A 20,352-nucleotide genomic window follows, 5' to 3' on the forward strand; every position below is an offset into this window, starting at 1 on the left:
GCAAAATGGACATTGTCACCGGAGTACTCCAGTTTCTTTGTAGGACTCGAGGACCAGGATCCACCCATAAGGCGGCCATATTGAAACACTTCTCCACTCATAGGAACCCGCAAGAGGCCCATAAGGCTGCATATCTGTTACGCTCACCTGGCTCCCACAGAGGCGTCGATCTGAACTGGACAGCTGCGGTCTCCACCAATGTGACGCGTAGGGCCGAGATGACAGACTGGACTGGCCCACCTAACTTTGTTTGCTTGGCCCGTAGGAATATTCTTCTGCAAATGGAGAAAGGGGATTAACCACCCGTGGAGTTGAGCGTAAATGCCCCCAACCCCGCTCTTCACCCCACTGATCACCTTTGAGGTCCCTTCTTATAGTCTCACCTGATGGTTTGAAAAGATGAGCTCTCCATCCTGCATTGAGCGCAGGGGCGCGTAGATAACCAGCTGCTTCACTGGCTCGAAGGAATTGGTGAGTTCCAGAACAATATTGACTCCGAGATTCCCGGCATGACGCCGTAAGTATGTAGTTCGTAAGAGTTCAAATGCCTGACTTTCACTCTTGTCCGATTCCTTGCAGGTTGCAGGTTGACCCTAGTGAAGAGTTCCTTGTGGCAACCAGTAATATTCTGGTAAGGATTTGTATTATCCAACACAGTTCGATAAAATAATGTCAATATGTAACCTGTTGCTTTCTCCCCTATGCAGGCGCTGAGAGAAAGTATGAAGTCTCGGGGAATAATACCTCCAGCGGTAAAATCAGGTAAGTCTATTGTGGTGAGGAGGGTTCCCCTTGTTAGTCCCTTTGTTTCACCTTGCTGTCCTTTTGTTTCCCCTTAGGGGCCGGGGTTCGGCGAAGATGCAGTGGAAGCTGCGCCGACCCGTGAAGAGGAATAGTACCCCCGGCGGTAAAATCAGGTAAGTCTATGGGGGTTAACTAATATTCCTCTGTGTATTCCCTTGGCTCACCTTGCTGATCGGGAATTCAGGTAAGGATCAAAGGTATTGCTCTTGTTCTAACCTTTTCTCCTTCTTTCTCCCTTTTTCTAGGAGCTCCAAACTCGAGGCGGGCGTGGCAGAAGGCTGGATGCAGACTTGCAGGCACGGTGAGCGTTACGCTGCTGGGTGCAGAATAATGCGAAGCATGTGCTGCTCTTCGGGCGTGGTTTAAATAGCCTCCAAAGTAGTCCCAGGTAAGTATTGCTCCCCAGCCCCACCCGAGTAAAAAAATAGTCCCTAGGTAAAGTAGTCCCTTCCAAGCCTCTTTTGACTTGGAGCTCTTGCAGCATGGTCTGCATCAGGTAAGTTTGCAGCATGGTCTGCATCAGGTAAGTTTTAATCTATGAGCCTGGCGCCTAAGGCGCCAGGACTGACTCTCCAAATGAGCCTGGCTCCATAGGCGCCAGGACTGCACCCAAATAGCCCCTAGCAGGGGTTGTTGGGCTTGCTTGGGATAACTTGATGCCTGCTTCCGCGGCTGCTGGACTTGGTCTGGGTCCCTGGGGGTAGGCATGACAATATCATTTTCAATGTGAGGAAGATCAAGCACCTAGGGCCTTTGTACAGGAATTAAAAAGTGCATTTGCGCAGACTTCCAGGCCGGTGAATACAAATGACCACTCCTTTGGACCTGCAGATGGGGGTCCTAAAAATGCTCCTTCGGCCAACAACCAGAATGAAAGGCAGAGGGCACCCTCCTCCCTGGTCCAGTTGAGCAGCAGTCGGGCACGATTCCAGACCAATGATGCCTCTGGCCCTGCCACCTATGTAAGACCTAGATATAAGGATACAAAGCCGATCCTGCGGTATGTGTACAATCCCCTGGCACAAAGGGGGCCTCCAAACTAAGTAAGTACTTCCCTGGGAAACTTCCCTCCAAACTTCCCGGCAGGAGAGAAGTACTACTCCACCTCCCAACCTGAATATTTTCAACAGGTATCCTCAAAATCCGAACTTCCAGCACAATCCTCCTCATTGTCCCCGGTGTCAGGACAATAGATAAGCTTATAGGAATTGGAGGTTGCATCATCAAGCCTTCTTATTACAGAAGGATGGTGAAAAAATGCTGAAAGCAATGAAGGAAAGCAATTCGCGAAATTATTGGGCTATAATCAATAGTACGGAGATTACATAAACTCAATTAAACACTAATCCTATTAGTGAAAAGGTATGGTGTGAATACTTCGAGAAGTTGTATGCATGTTCCTGTAATGATAACTTTGTGCTCGAAAAGATGGCTTGTCATTGGTCCCTCGATGTTTCTGTGAAAAAAATACTATCCATAATAAAGAAAATGAAAGCCTCCTGTACTCCGGGACCCAACAATTTGGCCATGGTATTGATAAAGCAAAATGAATTGTTGTGGGCGAAAATACTCCATATGTTATTTAAAAATGTAATTGAGACGCAAACTATGCCGGTTTCCTGGAAAGTTTCATATGTAATTTTGATCTTTGAAAAAGGGAACCGACAGAGTACGACTAATTACAGACCAATATCTTTATTAAATATCGAGACAAAGATATTCTCAGCCATAATTTTAGAAAGTTTACTAAACTGGATGGAGGAAAAAGACATTTTAGATGTCCGACAGATTGGTTTTCGTAAAGACTTGGGAACTGATGCTGGGGGTCTAGTAGTTACAATTATGCAGAATCAAAGATCTAAAAAGGGGAATGGCCCCATATATGCTGCATCAATGGACCTCTCGGCAGCATTCGATATGGTGGATAGGCCACTTCTATGGCAGAAATTGGCAATGTTAAACATAGAGGGTGGCCTACTCTCCATGATTATTCACCTATATTCAAACACAACTCTAAAGGTTCGACTTAATAATGAGGGACTGATGTCTAAGGAAATTCATTCAAAGAATGGATTGAAACAAGGCTGTGCATTGGCAGCAACCTTATTCAATTTATATGTCTCTGGAGCGAATGCTAGATTGGACCCTACGGGCCTACTAGCCCCCAGGGTCGGTGGAATTGTGATCAAGTGGTTGGCATATGCGGACGATTTCATTCTTTTTGATAAAACTAAGATCGGTCTCCAGAGGCTTATTGATGCTTTTGTTAGCTTTATCAGTGAACTGAAATTGAAAATGAATCCGCAGAAAACAGTGGTGATTAACCTAGGAGAAAGCAATAAGAAATGTGTAAATCCTGTTTGGTTTGTAGAGGGTACTGCAGTTCGTCTACAGAAAGCATTCAAGTACTTGGGCTACTCTTTTGTTAGTAATATGTCATATAGCTTTGTGAAACAATGTTTGGAAGTCAAAACCATTGATGCAGCGAAACAAATGAGAGTTATTGAAAGCAAGTATGGTAATTTTTCCATGAGTGCCTGTAGAGATTTCTATCTCATGAAGGTGATCCCAAGGTTGTCATATGGCCTCGAATTCTACCCAGAGAAAGAAGCTTTACTGTTAAAAAGTTTTGAATCAAAAATCTGGAAAAAGCTATTATTTTTTCTGCCAAAATGTATACCGATGGAGCTAATAAGATATGAGTTCGGTTTTAACTCGCTAAAATGTTGTATGGATTGCAAAAAAGCAATGCTTTATAGAAAATGTGTTCTTGCTAAGCATAACTCAATATATCAAGTCTGTAGGAATGATATGGGGACATATATGTCGAATTTGAAAGTAGAGGTGGAAAAGACGCTGAGTAATATTGGTGTTAGTTTGACTGCACTTCTAGAAAGACCTGCTAAAATCAGAATAATGATTAAAGCCTTCGATTGGGTTGCGAATAATTCTGTAATAATAAACTCAAAATTGTATGTGCAAGTATTATCGGTCTGGAAATGGTTCCCCGTACCTGAGCAATATCTGGTAAAATGTCCATCACGGAAATTGCGACATAGTATTATGAGATTCAGAATGAATGTGATGAATACCAATGAAATAGGTGCATTAAGAAAATTGATTCCAGGGAATATGAAAGTATGTAGATTCTGTATGATCGAAGATCTTCTAGAATCTCTGGCACACTTGTTGCTAGGTTGTACCATGCTAAAGAATGAAAGACTTGCTTACTTTGCGGAATTTGTAATTGACACCTCGTGTGTATTGAGAGAGCAAATATGGTTTGAAATGCTACATGGTCGTAATATCATATTGAAAATAAGGGTGATAGCTTTCTTGGCAAATGTAATGCAAAGTTACATAGAAGGATTGAAGTCAGGCATGTGTGGAAATACGGATATATGCTCGGGAACCATGATCAGGTGTAAGCAGTTAGATGGAAAGCGAACTATGAATAGTTGAGGTTACCAACTCTGGATGAGGAAAAATCAAAGAAACATAACTACTATAACTACTTTTAGTTGAAAGAAATGAATTGAAGACTTGCATGTGAGTCTTTTTTATGAAAGCAAATGTCTATGCAGTTGTTGTGTGAAAACATGCTTACTATATGTGTAAAACAATGTTTTAAGATGGTTGTGTTAAATGATAAACTGTATTTTTGTATAATTTTATGTTTTGATAATGAAAATTTGTAAAGGTTTTTTCAGACCAATATACAATAAAAAAAATAAAAATAAATTCTGTAGAAGGGACTGCAGATCTAAAAATTTGGGTGACACTGTTTAAAACATCCAGGTATAGTCGTGACTCCAGAGGGTGCACCTTGTTTACTGGGGAAGCATCTCCTTCGGAGGTTATCACCTTTGATCGACTGTGTGAACAAGCTCCTCTGGACCCAGACTAACCAGCCTATACATCTAAAAATGAGTAAAATGATGTGAGTTTGAATGGCACCTGCCATTTAATCAAACATCGTTCAGAGAAAGTGGAATTTCACTTCTAGAATAATCAGGTCCCAGACATCACCATGATGTCTGTAGGAGAACAAACTGGTGATGGGAACTCTTCTCAATTCTTGAAAAACAACCTTCCTCCAAGTTATAAGTGTAATTCCACACTGGAAGGGAATACCATGAAATATTATACCAGTCCAAAGTCAGAAGAAACCCTGAGTCCCATGAAAGAGGACGATGAAGAACCAGCTCAAAGTTGTTTTTCCTCATTCACATAAATAAGGGGGAGGAGCCAGTGTTCGCCAGAGTATTCATGAATAATGGAAAAAGCTTAATCAGCAAAGGATTATTCAGGAAACTCCAAAAAGATCAGATCATTCCCATATTTAAATTGATTGATAATTGGAAAGTAGGTCTGAAAAACCCAAATTCCAAACATTTTCTGCCTTGCAGTGTATGCTAAAAATGTCCATTGGCAACAAAAGCTTGGAGCATAATTGTTGGGTTGTGAGAGATGTCCCTTTTTTTTTTTTGGTTGTGATATTCTCAACCGATTCGCAATCAATTTGGATCTCATTAATCATAAAGTATGGTCACAACTGGGGGGTTATCCCATGGGCTTTCACAACACCGAAAAAGCATTCCGGTCAGCTCACTTGCTGCCTTATGTGGCTGAAGTTCAAGTGCGAGAAGAGGTTACCAACCCAGGACATATTCAAAAATTCACAATTCCCCTAAAAATTAAGAGAGGACAGAACCTCAAACATCAGGATGCCTATATAAATTTGAATCCTCATCTCCAACAACAAGGTTTGTATTTACATCCGACACCTCTAGTGGATCTAGTGGATGCAGACACCTTTATTGGCATGGCGGTTGATGCCCAACATTATTCTATTGATTTAGGTAACAAAATCATTTGACCAATTTCAAACAACTGTTTCGACATTAGGCATGCTATTCCTACAGAAAAGATGTTTACCCGGCATGAGATCACTCACAGAGATTATTAAGAACTTAGAATCCCACGCTAAGTGGTGGTACTGGGGATACTAAAACCCAATGGCCAATGGAGACTATGTGCAGACCTGAGGGAGTTAAACAAACAGGTCCACATGTCAAGATGGCCACTTCCCTATATTGATCAAAGGCTGACACAGATCCAAGGGTCAAAAGCGTACACAATGTATAGGGAGACAAAGCTAAATGGCAGGTACCAGAGGTATCGAACATTGATACTCGAAGTATATCGAAAGGTAGGGACCAGTCAAGGTTAAAAAGGTAAAGGAGGGAAAGACTTTTAACAACGTAGCCTATTTAACAATTGGAGTGGTGATCATAACAACAACAGTATCATAACACTTAACATGGTGCCAGTGGGGGCTCTCTACTGTAAATAGTAGGTGTAGGTAAACGGCCCGATCGGCCCTTAAGGAGAAGGACAGCTCATCACGGTTAATTCGGGAAAAAATCCCTTCGTTCCACACGTGTGAGTAACGAAGCGGCGAACACGTCTACCGCCCCCGTCAGTTCGGCTCAGTGTGTCAAGTGAATGCATTTACAGTCTATTTACAGTAGAGAGCCCCCACTGGCACCATGTTAGGTGCTATGATACTGTTGTTGTTATGATCACCACTCCAATTGTTAAATAGGCTACGTTGTTAAAAGTCTTTTCCTCCTGATGAATGTTCCATATCTTTGCCTTGAGGAACAGAAACATGTCGAGACAAATCTCTGGACTCTGAACAGAGATCAAAATTATGACACATTTATCCAAACTTGTTTGGGCACTATACTATTTGCTTTACAAGTACCCACTGTGTGTGTTTTTTCTGTAACACCGTTTTAAACTGGCCATCCAAGCCTGCTACGTATTCCTTTTTGTTGTTTCATACATTGGATGTGATAATTTTGTACCGTGGACCAATTTATTTAATACGATGTTTTAAACTTTACATTTCTTTGTTATTAAAATTTGATATTTACCTTTTTACCTTTTTAACCTTGACTGGTCCCTACCTTTCGATATACTTCGAGTATCAATGTTTGATACCTCTGGTACCTGCCATTTAGCTTTGTCACTGCCACTGCTAACTCTGATTAGACAGTTATATACCGGGTTTCCTCTCCTTGTAAGTAGTCAAAAGCGTACACAGCCATTGACTTGACCAAACGTTACAGGACTGTATCCGTTATGTTATGGTATTTATAGAGCCCGACTGTGTCCAAAAAAGGTATCCTGACGCTAGGCCTCTCAGGATGAGAGTCCGACTATCAGTGAACTAGAGAAAAAAGAAGAGGAAAAATGAGCCAGACAGAAATACAAAAGCCAAGAGACTGAAGTAGAGAGTCAGGAGATGACCCTTACTAAGAATTAAACAAGAACATTTTCAGAGCTTTTATAAAATGAGAGATGGTCAACGATGGTACGAACAAACAAAGGAATAGCATTCCATAGGGCAGGAGCAGCGATGGAAAAAGCTCAACCACCCATAGTGGATTTGCAAAACCATGGAACTTGAAGCAAAAAAAGATTTGCTGACCTAAGATTCTTAGAAGGAAAATACCTTTTAATTTTGTGACAAAGATAAGTGGCTCCAAGGCCATGAAAGGCCCGATGGACAAGACATAGCACTTTAAACTTAATACGGATCTGAATTGGGAGCTAATGAAGATTTTGAAGGACAACCGAGGTCCGGGTAAACTTATGAAGCCCCTCAACCAGCCGGGCAGCGTAGTTCTGCATGACTTGTAAACGCTGAAGAATATGTTTTGGCTGTGCAAACAAAGTCACGTTGCAGTAATCCAGAGTGCCCATCATTGCGGCGGCCAAAACCATCCCCCACAAATGTGCCAGTATGAAAGTGATGGTTTTTCTCAGAATCTTAAGTTTGAAATGGGCAACACTGCATCTGGCCCTAACCTGAGTTTCAACAGATAGGGAAGACACAATCTCAATGCCAAGATTTTTCACATTGTGGTCTGGGGTGGGTAAATGGCCCAATGAGGGAGGCCAAAAGGCAGGCGACCAGGGTGAAAATTTGCACTTATCAGCACCCAGGACCATGACCTCTGTTTTTTTCTGCATTAAGGTTCAGTCGCTTCTTCTGCATCCATCCCCCAATATCGGACCGACAGCTCCGAAGACGTCTAGCAGCGTGTTCCCCATCATGGTCCACACTCAAAACCAGTTGTGTGTCATCAGCGTAGGAATAAAATCTTCAACCATGGATGAGTCTAGTCAAGGGAAGCAGATAAATGTTGAACAAAATTGGGGAGATTGCTGATTTCTGCGGGATGCCGCGGGTGATCGGTGCAGGTGCGGAGGAAAAAGGAAACAGCGAGAGCGACTGTGTCCTAGCTGAGAGAAAAGATCGATACCAGTCAAGGGCAGAGCCATCAATGCCAATCTCCCTGAGTTATTGACCTAGAATTCCGTGGTCTATGGTATCAAATGCCACAGAGAGGTCTAGCAGGATAAGAATACCTACGCTACCCTGTTCAAGTAATATGGAAAGATCATCAATGACTGAGACCAATACTTATTCTGTGCCCAACAGGGGGTGAATTCCTGACAGAAAAGGATCCAGAATCCTGTGAGTAGGGAAGATCAATACAAGCTTGCCTTTACCTTGGGGGGCATTCATTTATGTGGATCCGAACCTCCTTTGGATACATAAATTCCGGCAATGAGTTGAACATCTTTCTGCATAAGGCCAGGCCCGATTTAGGCAAAAAAGGGGAAACCTGGCCTATGTAGATGATGTTTGATCAAGAGCTCAACTGTGTTCTGACCCAGTTACAGACATCCAGAGCAAAGCTGTCCTTTCAGAGATCACAGTGGTGTAAGACCCCAGTGAACCTCTTAGGGCATGAAATCACCCATGAGGGTCTCAACCCCCAGGCGAAGAAGGTGGAAGCCTTATTGAAATTAAAAGACCCTATTCCTCTGCGAGAATTGAGAAGCCTCTTGTATTCACTAATTATAGCCAACAGTTCACTGAACACTATGCAGAGGTCACTCGACCCTTGGTTCATTTATTAAAGGCTGGAGTAAAGTGGGAGTGGGGTCTGGAACAATCTGAATAGAAACCTTTCCCATTGGTTTACCCCATCAAGAATAAGGAGTTGTTTTGGAGACAGGGTTTTCAGATACCTGCCTAACTGGGGTATAGTACCAAAAGCAAGACAAGGTCAACAAAGTCATCTTGTACGCAAGAAAAATGTTGTCCTCTGCAGAGGAAAAATTCTATGACTGCGAAAAGGCACTCCTGAAGATGGTGTGGGTGTTGGAAAATGACTGTCCATTCATCCGGGAGGTGTAGATCATCATAGAGAGAGCTCACCTACCCTTGCAATAGTTACAAAGTGACAGGATATGGGCGGGGAATGTAAGTAATTCCAGAATTACTTCCTGGATTCTGGCCATGCGAGGCTTTCCTGTGGAGGTCAGACAAGGGTAAAACAAGAAGAGTCCTCTAGCACAATGATTAGCGGACTTGCATGATTGTGCACAAGAAAACTGTCTCAATGATGAAAGTCTAATCACTTAAGACAATATGGAGGCGTACCTAACATCCCCACACACGGTCTATGAAGAAGACATTGTGTCAGGGGATCACCATAGTTTACGTGAATGGGTGCTCCTACCATGTTGGTAATAACAGGGGAAAAAGCACCAGTGGCTGGGATTGGGAATGCCTGGGTGAATGATACCCCAGAGCCCTCTGCTGGTTACAAAATAGGGCCCCAAAGTAGTCAGGTGGCAGAATTGATGGACGTTCATTAAGCCATTGAGTCCTCACTGCAGTACACCACCAACTCAAAGAACTGGTGACAAAAACTGACTCTGACTATGTCAGGAATGGGTTCGTGGAACACCTGATTAACTGGAAGAATTGTGGCATGCTTTGTGCTAACAACAAACCATTAAAACATGGGAAACTGATCTAGTTGATTGATGATCTGGTGACCTCTAATGAGATGACCATATTGGAAGAAGATAAGAGGTCATTCCAAAATAGAGGGTCTGGGAATGGGAGACTGGGAATGAACTGGCTGACCAGCTGGCTAAAACCAGAGCTCTGCAGGGTGATTTTATAGAGACGGAATCCCTGCCGGGTGAAATGTAATTCACTGCTGTAACCAGGACTCAAACTCGTGCCAACAGTTAACTCTCTTGACTGACCAGTGGAGTAAAGATACCCCAGATGCAGATTAGATTTGATCACTGCACAGAAAAAGGACCCTTTTATTGGAAAATTCTATCGTCACATTGAAGACCCCGTGAGTTCTCCTCTAACAAAATTGTATTGTACCAGTAAAGAGGATCTCTGGGTATTGATGTCGTTTTCCAAAATGTTCTGAATCCAAGACGGGGTGTTGTTACAGAGATCCCTATCTGGATGTGACCATTGGGTGGTACCTACCTCATTCCAGAGCCTGAAGTGGAATCGCGCCCATGACGCAGCAACTGCCGGTCATAGGGGGTTTCATATGACATTGGAAATCGTGCGTGAGGTTGCATATATTTAAATGGTTGTCTCGTGTGGGGGTATGGAAGTAGACCCTTAGTATACTTTGATATATAATAATTCAATGAATTCCCCTATAGCTAAATAACCCGGGGTGATTTTGTTAACATTTGAAATTAACAAAGCACACTCCCAGTGTGGATAAAAACGATAGTTTGTTAATGTAATCCAGTACACCTATTTTCCTTGTCTACCCCAGAATTCCATTCCTCAGACCTGATGTTTAAACAAAGGGGTGCTGAATGTAACTGGATGACTGGGATTTTGGTGCTGGGTAGAGAAGTGCTTTGCGAAATGAAACAAAGTATAGTTCCTAATTGAAAATTGCACACTCTCTCCTGAGAGTGAGAAAGTGACCCTGATAGAAGAGAGATTTTGTATTGCTTCAGTGTGAAGAAGGAAGAAGGGTTATATCAATCCAAAGTATTGTTAAAAGTCTGTTGTGCTTTCAAAACTGCTAGCATTTTCAAGTGCACAGGGAAATTAAACATACAAAGTGCTGCATGTGTGAAATTGCTATTGAAAATAGAAAAAGGTTTCAGTTGGTTTAAATCTAAACCTTACCAAGGAATGCTAATGCTCATAATCTTGTAATGTTCCCAGGTATGGTTGGTTGGGAAGGAGAGAGGGTGTTCCCATTCCACGAAAAGCTCCAAATGTGTTAGTGTTAGGCCTGCATCATTAGCACAGACATAACCCACACCACGAGTGAGCTACAAGCCTTTAATTGTCTCAGAGGCGTTCGTGCCCCAGGAGAATGTGTTCTGCAAGGCCACGAGAAGTGGGCAGAGTGTCTCTTGGCAGTTACCATCCCACGATACAGATAGCATGGCCCCTCAGCCACAAAACCCCCCACGCCAGAGCTACAGCCCTCCTATTCTTTGATCCCAAGACCCCCACAGTGCCAGGCAGGCCCAGGCCACTTACCATAAAGCTGTCAGACCCCTGATCGATCAAAAAGATCAGAAAGCAAGGCTATCTCGCCTTCACATTTGGGTCAAGGTGCCAGGGAGGAATGAAATTATAGCCCAAAACGAGGGTGGAAGAACTTGTGGGGTTGCTGGCGCATCTAGGAATGAGTGAAGTATGAGAGTTAGTATGACCACTGCTCTCCCCTGGGCCCATACCTGTGATTGCCAGGTGCAATATTACAGTGATAGAGTAGCATTGTTTTCAAAGTAACAAATAGCTTATTAGGTCCTGTTCTACTGCAGATGACGACAAGAAGGCTAGGATCAATGGCCTAGCATCCCCTATGTAGTGGGCCACCCATGTATAGTGTCTTGGCAATGAGCCTTGAGAGTTTTCATTGTATGTAATGACGACATAGATGATGGCAGGTGCGCTTTTAGCTTACTGCACAGCCTAATTGGGCAGATCATTCGGCGGCAGCAGAGTTCTTTGCTGATGCACTCCTGTTTTGCAGGAATAAAAATGTGGTATCCTTGCAAGCGGTATCTTGTGCCTTTTTCCCTAGCCGGTATGTATTTTTTCTGATGTGAGCGTACATGGGCTTGCCTTCATTTGGTGACCCTAACGTTATCCCAGTGACCCCCGAAGGGGCCGCACCCACCTGCAGCAACCAGGCCCAGACGTGCCATTCCCAGAGGTGTGCAGGAGCCATTTTTGCAGAATTCCTGTCTACTATTTGAAGCGGGGCGCAGCTCCGGGGAAAGTGCATGGACCATGTGACGGAGGAGTTCGGGTGAACACGGATATGTGAGTATACCCTTGCAAGTGATAACAAGTAGGGGAACGGGGTGTGTATGTGTGTGGAAAATGGGGATTGTCTGAATGACAGAAGGGTGTGTTTGTGTGGTAAAGGAGAATATTTTCTTTTTTTTAATTACACATTTTTTAAGAGCAATAATAAGAAGGATAATAAAGGAGTGTAGGGAACCTTTCCAAGTCAGGGGAGATGATGGTACCATTTGTTTTGTGACACGGAGGTAAACAAGTAGGAGCTCTGCATACTTAGTGGGCTTGATATAATTGTATTTGTTGTTTAAGTTTGTTATTTTAGCCTGTTGTTTCCGTTTGTTGTGATTTTCTTTTATTTGTAAGGAGTGGAGGCCCAAAGTGGGTCGTTGTTGGTATGCCATTTTAAGTATATTGAGTGAGTGTAGTGTGGTATTCAGTGTGCGTGAAGGGTAGGGGAGGGAACATTGACTGGGGGCAATGGGGAGGAGGGACAGAAGGCTGGTTTTGACATCGACAACTGCAGCGTGCACAGCGAACGAGCGTAAGCTTAGGAGATCTGAGCACGTTATTCGGTAAAATGGGAGGAGGGACCCCTTTAGAATACATGTATAGTGCATTACCATTGTACAGGGACAAGATCGAAAAGTACCACAAGCAATGGGTGGTAGAGACATGAGGGGGGATGCCCTGCACCTGGCCAGAGCAGGGAACCCACAATAGGGGAGAGCTAGAACACATGAGCACATTTTTAGCAGCGAAGTATAAAGGGAATCAGCTGTAGAAGAGGAAGGAGATTTTAGATCTTTGGAAGATGATTTAGGACGTGGAGGACCCCGACGAGGGAGGGATGTAGGATATCTATGGAGGGGCCACAGTAATAGAGAGGGACGGAACATCAACAGAACGTAAGAGATTGATTTGATTTGATAGGTTATTTATATTGCGATTAACAGTACCCAGAGGTTTCTAAGCGCGGACCTGGGGATCGAACCTGTGTTGCTCCGTGTCGTCTTGCTTCCAAGGCAAGCACGTTGCCCCTGAACTATCCTCCCGAGACTATATGCATTAGCTGCTTGCCCAGCAACGTGATACACTAACCCAACCTATGTGCCCACCCCAGCCACCACTCTGCCACCACCATACCTTTCCATCCCAATTAGTGCCCCACCTCAAGCCTCTAAGGGGCAGAAGGAGTTAGAGGAGGCACTGGAAGCGGCGCGAGTAAAGCTGGCATGATTGAGAACAGCACAGAGTGTGGCAAGGGTGAAGGGGAGCGGACTAGAGGAATGGCAGGCAGAAGATATTTTGGTTAGATTGGGTAGTATAGCCATAAAGGTTGTGCACGTAGAGACAACAGAGGGTGAGGGAAGGCAAAAAGGGAGCACAGGATATGTGACAGTGAGGTCCGATAGAGAAACAGACAGAGAGTTGAGGTAGGATGAATAGGACACAATAGACAAGATTGAGGATGATGAAGAGGAGGGACAACAGGCACTAGATATAACACAGTGAGTGGAGAGCTTGTGTGGGCTGCGATTGAGGAATAGATATGGCAGAGTGGCAGTTGCAAGGAAAAAAGGAAGTGTTGGACAGAAGGAAGGGAAAAGGATGGGCACACAGATGCCACTATTACACCAAGGTCCGGGGAGAGCACACTATGTGTCCTGGGCACAAATGGATAAACATAATTTGATCAAGGCACTCCAGCCCATTACTGCTGGGGCTGGGAAATGGATTTATGCATTCAAAAAACTGACGGAAGGCGCTCCTCTAGCTGTGGGGATATGAAAAGTTTGCTTGTGGCAGTTGTTGGTGATCAGGCCGGGGACATATGGGTCGAGGCGGGATATCCGGGAGTGAAATTGGACGATGATGCACAGGATGGGGCCGCTTTCAACAGCATTAGGGCACCAGTGTGGGAAACGCTATGGTAGACATATCCTAACACCCCAGAATTACAGTCCATAATGCAATACACTACGGGAGAAGATGAGGACCGTGTGCAGTATATTATTAAAATTCAAGAGATGTGGAGGGCGGAGACAGGGGACCAATGAGACCGATCAATTCCTCTTTTTTAATTTAGTTATAAAAAGGGGCTTACCCAAGGAGTTGTAGAAGGCACTCGACAAAATAGTGGGCATTGAAGGAAAAGGGTCGGCAGAGATTCAGGCAATAATAATACATCATTGAAAAAGAATTAAGGAGTGCAAAAAGGAAGCGGTGCAGAGGATACAGACAGAAGACATGAAACTGGTACAAATAAAGTTAGTTAAAATAGCTGTGGAAGGGGCAGTGCCCGCATCTATGACGATAGAAATGACAGGGAACACACAGGCACCCGTAGATGTGAGGATAATTGCATTTTGGCCAGGAGCAGGAGAACAAGGACAGTGGGGAGGGAGCCATAAACACCCTAGCCCCAAGTGGCAGCAAGGAGGTCAGTAACGGGGAAGAGGTGGGTTCAGAGGGAGAACTTGGGAAGGGAGATACGGAGGGTTTGGAGTTATGGGACTTGAGGTGGTGGTATGGGGCCCTCGAGTCTCCAGCTGCAGGAAATGGGGGCACTTTGCAAGAGAATGTAGGGGCAGGCCGGGGGCAGGATATAACCCATATAGCAACTATTGTCCTCAGCCCCAGCCACAAGGACAGCTCCAAATACCAACTTCTATACCATATGAAATCCATCAGGCATATACCCGGTTGCCCCCTTGGCCCCCAGGTGCACAAATGCAAACCCCACAAGCTACCCAGCAACATATGGCCACGCCCAAAGCTTTACATGGAGGACACATGCCTGCAAATGATGCTGCAACTAATGGCATCGTTGTACCTTACCGGGGGGTCAGCACCATGGGAGGTAACCCTTTTTCGTCCCCGGTACAAACACCTACCCTGACTAGGACAGCCCACCGAAGGCTTTTGTGTGCCCAGTACTATCCATGACAGTTCACCCTGACAAGGAACCCTTGGTGGGCGCTGAGATAGGAAACAAACACTTCATATTAATGGTTGACACAGGTGCCACTAAATCATGCATCAGTGAGGGAAACCTCCCGCTATCAAGTGAAACTCTTGACATATAGGGCTTCTCTGGGGCTGTTGCCATGGTTCCATGCACTAAAGAGGTTGACATTAAAATAGGGGGGATGGTGGTGCGAGTCCCCTGTTGTATTCTGAAAGTTCCCTGATAAATTTGTTGGGCCGCAATCTACTTAACAAATTTAACATGACTATCTCCTTTACAGACAGTGGGATAGTATGTGCCACCCCAGGAATGTGCGCAATGAGCGCAATGGTTATCATATATGCAAGAGGGGGAGAAGTGGTGGTTTGCAGGATTCCCGTGGACCCAGACATGTCCATGTACGGGATAACAGTGCTTTTTGAGGCGGTGCCCCAAATTGGCAAAGGTTGCTGGCAAATGCCAGCTGATTATATTTTTTGCCCTGTGGTGACCCCCAACTTAGTAGCAGGAACGATATTGTCCATAGACTTGCAAGGTCTTGTGGTTTCGGCTAAGCAAATTTTTGTCATAGGGATTGACTCTGATGGTTGCGAGTGGCGCACAGTACTCTGTATTGATCCTACAGTACCTCTTAGGGAGGTAACTGATGCAGAGTTTTTTTAAGACAAATGAGAGGATGGTGCAATTGTATTGGCTATTTGTATCACCTTATGGTACAGTGCCGGAAGGTTCAGTGTCCCCTCATGGCCCTTGCAGCCCTGCCCCACTCCATTGACGGAGATCTAGAAGAGGGACCCGGAAGGCTTTGGACCACTAATTCCCAAGATGTAGGGCTGTTAGAAGGGGTGACCCCGCTGCGAATAAAACTGAAGCCAGGTGCCGTGCTGCCCCGAGTGAGACAGTACCCTCTATCAAGAGAGGCTGAGGAAGGGATTAGGGACACCATCACTGCCCCATTAAACCAGGGAAGGATAGTGCCATCCCCTTCCACATGCAACACAGTTATCTATCCTATTAAAAAAAAGGCAATGGGGTGCAGTTGGAGGATGATCCAGGATTTACACCCCCAGAATGACATTGGGCAGGCCACATTTCTTGTGGTTTCAAACCCTGCGACAGTACTTTGTAACATCTCAAAGGAAGTGACCCACTTTACTGTGGTGGATCTCAAAAATGCTTTCATTTCCATTCCGCTGCACCCTGACCCACAATACCTCACTGTGTTTACATATGGGGGGGATGAGATTTGAGCACACAAGACTGCCTCAAGTGTACTGCGAGTCCCCAAGTATCTTCAACAGAATTCTCCATGCAGACTTAGGAAAATATCCAGGTGCCCAGCATGATCATTGAGTACATGCATGATCTGCTGGTGTGCAGTGACAGCGAACACCAGTGCAGGAAAGATTCGATAACACTCTTACAGCTTTTGGCCCCCAAGGGGTACAAGGTAGACAACGCCAAATTACAGTATTGCCTGCAGGAAGTACTGTAATTGGGGCAATTAATATCTCTGTACGGAAAAATGATAATACCTGATTGCGCTGCATCTTTTTCGCGGCACTCCACGGCCCAACACATTGAAGGAGATGCAAAAGCTCCTAGGTTTGTATAACTCTTGTAGGGCCTGGATACTCGACTCTGCAGCCTACACCAGGCCCCATCTGCAGGGCCTCGAGGAGGCCCAAAAGATGGATAGCAAAATTTTATTGACAGAAGACATGCTCACCAATTTGGATGCCCTCAAAGAAATAATATGTACTGCCCCAGTGCTAGCCACTCCAGACTACACACAGGAGTTTTATATATTCTCTCACTCCAACGGCCAACTTATGACTGCAGTGTTAACACAAAAGAACATAATGGGCCACAAATCATTGGCCTACTACAGCAGCATGTTAGACTCGCTGCTGCAGAATTTGCAATTGAAAAGAGCTCCACTATAGTAATAGGGTGCTCCATAATTTTATGCGTGGAACACACAGTGTTCACTATCCTGGAAAGATTGAAGTCCACTCTTACAACACAAAGAGCGGCTGCCTATGAGATCATCCTATACAGCCCAAATATCCCCATTGTAAGATGCAAAACAGTAAACAGATGAAGACATGGCGCAACATGATTGTGTATCTTATGAAGGGGGAAGGACGATATTCCCAAAGCAAAAGATAGCCCACTCGTGGGGGGGGGGTCCTCTTAGTTTGTAGGTCAGCAACAATTGACCAAGGGTCAGGCTTCAGACACACTGTGGCAGCTGTGGTGTGTCTAGTGGACGGTGTATACGAAACATTAGTGCAAAAGAGATTGCCAATGCATTTTTCAGCTCAGGCGGCGGAGCTGATAGCACACAAAGGAGTGCTACAAGCATCACAGGGGTTCCACATGACCATCTATTCTTATTCTGCATACTTCACTACAACGGTGCATGCCAGTCTCGCATGTTAGAAGAGGAGGGGGTTCAAGAGGGCTGATGGGTCCCCAGTTTTTATTTATTTTATTTATTGTGCATTTGTAAGGCGCTTATACATCAAGTAAATTGTGTTTCAAGGGCGCCCACAGGGCAACAGGCAGGGAACATGGGAATTAAATGCATATATAACAATGAAAGATATAGGCGGTCCTACTAGGCCTTGTGAGCATTCAGAGCGTGTAAGTGCAGAGAGAGAGAAGGGATGAGGGGGGTAAGTGCTAGGAGTACACTGTTGGGAAGTGTTAGGGGGTAAGCGGCTGTTAAGTGAATTGGGGAGAGTGATCAGCTGTCAATAGGTAGGTAAGTGCAGGCCTGTAATAGTGCAGGCCAGTGAATGCCTAGGGGCTGAAGACGATTGGGTGTGGGATGCCAGGACCCAGGTGAACACATAAGGGCCCTGGTTACCAATCTCAGCAACTGTGGGGTTTAGCAGAGGAGAGAGGGAGGGATTCAAGGAGGAGGTAAAAAGGAAGGTCTTGAGGAGCTTCCGGAATTAGAGGAGATCCGGCTCAAGACGAAGAGGAAGGGGGAGGCTGTTCCATAGGAGGGAGCCAGCCGAGGAAGGAGATCGGCCACCTGCTCGCTGTTTAGTGAAGCACTTGACATGCAGAGAGTTGGTGTTGGAGAAACATAAATATCTGGAGGGAGAGAATTTAGTGAGAGCTGGTGTAGATAGTGCCCCCTCGCCCCAGTCAGCCTTATGGATGATGCAGAGTGATTTGAATCTGATCCTTGCAACAACCAGGAGCCAGTTGGGAGATGTTTGGGCTGGAGAAATGCAGTCCCTGGGCTTGAGTCCAAGGATAAGTCTAGCAGCCCTATTCTGGATTAGCTGCAGGGGGCATAGAGAAGAAGAGGGTAGATTAAGGAAAAGGCTATTGCAGTAGTCTAGCCTAGAGAGAACCAGAGCTCTAGAGACATTGAGCTTTTGGGGAATGTGAGGAAAGGAACGATTCCTTTGAAAAGGTGGAGTTGAAAGTGGGCCTTCCCGGCAAGGTCCTGAATGTGAGGGAGGAAGGAAAGAGAGGAGTTGAAGATGACTTTAAGGATTCTGGTTTCAGATGAAGGAGATGGGGGAGAGCCCATGGAGGGTGGACAGAGTGAGGGGAAGAAAGAGGAAGCAGGAGCCCCAATGGGAAGGATCTCAGTCTTGCTGCGTTATTCGATCGGCTCATTTTCGCACTGTCAAAACATCCATAGTGGCGGTCCTAAAATGCACCGCCCACACCAATAAAACAGATGAAGTCCACCTCGGAAACACTGCCGTGGATGCAGCTGCCAAAATAGCAGCATACTTTCCAGTACCTCAATAAGCAGAATACCCTTTGTTTTAATACCCTACATCGAGCAACCTCATGTCCACTATAATTCGCTGCCAACTGCACAATTTATTGAGTTACAGGGACGAGCACCAGAGGAGGAAAAGCACCGGTGGATAAAAAGAGGGTGTAAACTATCTCCTACTGATTTATTATGGAGACAGGCGGTAACAGGGTAAGCAGTTATGCCACATGAGTTACTGATGGTAGCATTTGGCCAGCTTCATCATCCATCCCATGTTTCTAAGTAGCACATTGCGGCGGACATTGGGAAAGACTGGTGTGTTCCAAATCTTCAGGAGCATTTAGCAAATTTGGTTATCCACTGTATCATATGCCAGAGTTACAGCACAGGAATGACACTGCAACCAATAAGAGGCACCCTGCCCTGCCCTACTGGGCTGTTCCGTGAGTTGCATATCGACAACACGAATATGGGCTAGAGATGCAACGGCTCCCGATATTTGATCATTGTCATATGCCTTTCTCCCGGTGGGTGGAGGTGGGACCTTGTGCACATCCCGATGCCAAATGCGGAGCTAAATTTCTAGTGCACAAGGTTTTCCCTTGCTGGGGTTTGTGCAACGTATTGACAAAGGCACACACTTTTCTAACGAATTGTTCAAGCAAATTACAACATTGCTTGGCATTAAACATCGAATATGCACCATTTACCACCCTCAGGTCAATGGAGTTGTGGAGAAGATCAACGGTCTGCTGAAGAGTAAGCTATCCAAGCTTTGCACCACGTTAAAAAAGAACTGGGTGCACTGCATGCCGTTGGCGTACACAACCCTGTAAAGACCACCATTAATCACCCCATGAGGTGGTCACTGTTCGTCGCATGCACAAGCCCCTGTCTCCTGTTAGGAGAGCATCAGACCTACATAGGGCAGCATCTGTGTTAGAAGATACATTTAACAACTACTTGACCACCCTAACACAGGCCATTAAACACAGCAACTGCTGCACCACCTGATTCCTGACCCACTCAACGTGTGGAATTTCATTCTCAGATGGAATGACCCAGGTATAGCGGGCCCTACCAGGTAGTCTTTTCCACTCCCGTTGCAGTAAAAGTAAAGGAGCTCTGCTACTGGATTCACTTATCGGATGTCCGGAGAGCACACATGGGCACCCCACAGTAACCATAAGAGCATATTTCTATGCCCAGTGGCCCTGAACAATTGGGTACTGGTACATATTAACTACCTCTTTTTTGACCACATCATACCAGTTCCACTACAACTCAACTGCTAAACATGACATTTTGCACTTTTACACCATCCCAGACTCTCTCTCTGTGTCCTTCTCCACCATTTTGAACTGACGATATCGCAAAACTAACGTGGATAGAGGCAATGGAAAAACCAGTGAAAGTGCACAGAGAAGAAACATATGGGGGGTCATTACGACCTGGGCGCAAAGGGATACCAGGCACCAGTAATGACACCGGTGCCGGTAATCCCTTTGCGCCCTATTCCGAGGTCCCTTTGCGGGTCCCTCCCTTAATGCCTGGTTTTACCGGGGTCAATAACGGTACCGCAATTTGCAGTACGGTTATTGACGCCTTCCCCCTTCCCATGAATGGGAATGGGGA

This window comes from Ambystoma mexicanum, chromosome 5q (genome assembly GCF_040938575.1).
Source record: "Ambystoma mexicanum isolate Mex_15411 chromosome 5q, UKY_AmexF1_1, whole genome shotgun sequence".
Taxonomy (NCBI): Eukaryota; Metazoa; Chordata; class Amphibia; order Caudata; family Ambystomatidae; genus Ambystoma; species Ambystoma mexicanum.